Source organism: Chelonoidis abingdonii, chromosome 10 (genome assembly GCF_003597395.2).
Source record: "Chelonoidis abingdonii isolate Lonesome George chromosome 10, CheloAbing_2.0, whole genome shotgun sequence".
Lineage (NCBI taxonomy): Eukaryota > Metazoa > Chordata > Testudines > Testudinidae > Chelonoidis > Chelonoidis abingdonii.
The window spans coordinates 3,405,603-3,409,281 of record NC_133778.1 but is presented as its reverse complement, the minus strand read 5'-3'; the positions used below and the strand labels follow the sequence as shown (position 1 = coordinate 3,409,281).

General features: G+C 47.5%; 1 protein-coding gene across 1 annotated transcript in view; it reads left to right on the top strand.

Moving 5' to 3' along the window:
• The window catches only part of TRPM8 (transient receptor potential cation channel subfamily M member 8), a 91,221-nt gene extending 88,229 nt beyond the window's left edge, over positions 1–2,992 (top strand). The window contains exon 25 of the mRNA XM_032771508.2: positions 2,528–2,992. The gene's annotated coding sequence lies outside the window, so the exon portion shown is untranslated. The remainder of the gene's footprint in view (positions 1–2,527) is intronic.
• The last annotated feature ends 687 nt before the right edge of the window (positions 2,993–3,679 follow it).

Below are 3,679 nucleotides of genomic sequence, written 5' to 3'. Positions count from 1 at the left end.
AATAACCACTGGGAAGCATTTCTTGCTCAATTTTATCCTACTTTTTCTACAGCAAGTTACAGTGGATCAGTATATTTGATTTGGGAGAAATGAAGTAACAGCTGCCCAAACTGAGCTTGAGCACTCCTGAATTTTGAGGTGTTCAAATCTGGAAGGCAGGTGCTAGATTCCCTCTCTGAATATTAGCTAAATCTGGAAAGGAAAAGTCAATTTCTGCTTCCATGGCTCAGAAGTGGAAATCCTCCTAAGTGCCTGGTACTGCATCTAAAGCTGCCGAGGTCCCGAGCCTCCCCCACTTACTTTTTATTTTAAATTTCTAGTGAGATCCACGTACCTCCCTTGCTAGGCATCACATAGAGAGGGGCACTATCCATCTAGTCCACCCAATTCCTTCTTTGGGAGCTGCAAGGTGAGGTCACACCAGTATCCCTAAGCCAGTCTGGGGATGTCTTCTGAAGGGGATATCTGGGCCATAGCCTTCTACTCCTTGGGCACACTTGTTCCCCATTCACAGTGCCACCCCGCTCTAGCAGTGAGCTCAAGCAGCAGCACGAGGTTTCAGCTTCCATACTCCCTCTGCCCCTTTCCTGTTGGTAGTGGCCAAGGAAATGCTGGGAAATGTAGTTCTTTCCCTGCTCCAGGGCTGGCCCTATAGGCAGGGGTAGGCAACCAATGGCACAGGTGCCAAAGGCGGCACACGAGCTGATTTTCAGTGGCACTCACACTGCCTGGGTCCTGGCCACTGGGCGGGGGGCTCTGCATTTTATTTAATTTTAAATGAAGCTTCTTAAACATTTTAAAAACCTTATTTACTTTACATACATCAATAGTTTAGTTCTATATTATAGCCTTATAGAAAGAGACCTTCTAAGAATGTTAAAATGTATCATCAGCACATAAAACCTTAAATTAGAGTGAATGAATGAAGACTCAGCACAGCACTTCTGAAAGTCTGCCGACCCCTGCTCTATAGGCAGGGAGCTAACCAAGGAACTACAGCTCCCAGGGCCCCCTTTTGGTTCTCAGCTCCCAGGTTCAATTCTTGCTAGCTGCCGCCTGTGCAAATGGCTTGCCCCAAGCAGCTGCTTGCTTTGCTGGTGCCTAGAGCCGCCCCTGGCCCCGGGCACACTAGCTCACTCCCCGTCCGCACTGGCAAGGCCCGTAGAGCTCTCTGACTCCGCGACTACAGCGCTGCTGGTACTCCACCTCTGCATGAGGAATAACGTTTGCTGCACCTTGGCTACAAAGCCTGGGTGTCAGTGTGAATGAGGTGTTGCATTACTGTGCTCTGATTGGCCTCCAGAAACATCCCATAATCCCCTTAAATCAAGAGGCCACTCTTGTCATTGTTTTGATCTTCTGTAGGAATGCGATATGCCCTTTCAAGACTCCATTTCTGACAGCCAGCATGCAAGCTGCTACTGTGGAACGCTGTGTGAGAGAGAGAGGTGGTGCGGGGAGGTCTGCTGGTGTCTGAACTTATAAGACAGCATGCTGACATGCTCTCTGCCCCCCAAAAACCTACTCTGTCTCCCCCCACATACACACAACACTCCCTGTCACACTCCACCCTACCCCTCCCATTTGAAAAGCACGTTGCAGTCCCTTGCATGCTGGGATAGCTGCCCATAATGCACCGCTGCCAATGCTGCTGCAAGTGCTGCAAATGTGGCCACGCCAGTGCACTTGCAGCTGTCAGTGCGGACAGATTGCAGCGCTTCCCCTACTGCGCTCTCTGAAGGCTGGTTTAACTCAAAGCACTCTACATCTGCAAGTGTAGCCATGCCCTTAGTCTCTTTGGTCCTTAGCCATATCCTTAGAGGCAGTAAATTCCAAGTTGTTCAACTTGTCAGTTAGCTCAAGTCAGGTAAAAGGTCTGAACTCTAGTCTGGTAGCTTGGGGACTACTCTGGTTCCTAAGTGATGAAGTATAATGGAAATTGAGGATGCTGGGTCCATCTGAAATATGGCTTACTGCTTGCTGACAGTCAGTGAAATCTTCCTGGATGCTATGAATGCCCTCTTGCATATGAGCTGTCCAGGTTCTGAAGCTGGGCTCTCCCAGAAAATGACCCAATGCACTAACTCATCTAGATTTGTGGGAAGGGCAGACAAGCGATTGCCTCCCAAGAAGCTGAAGCTGTATCTTTGTAGTTCCTTGGCCAAGTAGTGTAACCAGTCAGCAAAGTAATGTTTACATCCACACTGCGTTTATTTGGTGCAGGGGGAAATGACTGAATACAGTGCAAGGCATTGGAAAATCAGGCCCAGCACCTGCAGAAGATGCTGAATTGACAGCCCCCAAACTTCCCAACTGCCGCTGCTTTTACTGAATCTGATAGACAACAGAGCTGCCACTCTTCCTCATTTCTTAGCACAGCAGCAAGCTCTTTTTATCCCTAGTAATTTGTTAGGATTTGTCCCTGGATTCCATGTTGACAGATACTGGAATGAAAACTAAAGGTATCAACTGATGGCAGCCGGAGATTTATTCTAAAATTCTCTTTTTATTTTCTTTGCTCACGCAGGTACTGACTCGTTCACGCTAATTTCTAGGAGACGTCTCAAAGTGAATCATATCCTGCGACAAATGGCAGCACCTGGGAAGGCCTGAGGAGAATGCATGATGCTTTTAAAATGACATATCTGCTCTTTGCATTTTGGAGCTCTGGGCTCTTTTATTTCCATGGTCAGCTTACATGCTGATGTGATAAATGATCCTCCTAGTTGAGCTCCAAATTCTAGCAGCTGATCTGTTGCATTTCTTCTCAGTCCTTAGTTATTGGCCATAAGCAGGTAGCTCTCGTCAGCTGCTCAGAGATCACTTTCCTAACGCCAACAATTCTTCTGCCAACCAGCTCTGGTTTGAGTCTCGGGAACAGATCTCCACCTGGGCATCAACTAGACACTCAAAGGCGGATTGTCAGAGGTGTTTAGGCTCCAAGCTCACAGAAAGTTAGGAGCCTAAATACTTTTGAGGATTTGGGCCTCATCGCTCCTTTTAGTGACCCGCAATGATCTCCCCCCCTCGCCTCCCTTACTGCTCCCATAGTGTATTTCCTAACCCGGACTAAATTTTTACACACTGGCGTATGAGGATGAAAGGCCTCCTGCCTTCCCTAATAGGAAATATTGCTCTCGACATCCCAAACTAACCTGCCACCTGGATTCCTGGTGAACAATAATGACTTTTTCAGATTAGGCTGAGGCACTATTTTGTAGTCCAGACTGAGTGCCTACACTCCGTGCAGTTCATAGATAAGTCTAATGGGATCACTTCTTGCTGCCTCAGTGATGTTTTGCAAGGCCCTGATATTGCATTTGGTTTCACTTGTTCAAGTTTCTGTATGGCGTCTTCGTGTTCTGATTCCTTAACACACAAGAGGTGGTATGTGATTCACTGCTCATTTGATGCAACACCAAGGCTAGCTCCTGGTATCACAGTAGTTTAGAAAGCAAGTGTCCCCAGCTGAGTGTTCTTCCCTGGAAGGGAAAGAGGCTTCTAAAATGCAATGCTGCCCATAGCAAGATCAGCTGGATGTCAGCTTGGCTCAACCAGAATGGCTCTGCCTTTGCTGACAGTCTTCCAGAGAGCCAAGCCCCGTCAAGCTATTAACTCAAATGACTGCTGTGTTGTCTCTGCATAAGAAAACAACTGAATATATTTTCCAGGGGAAGCA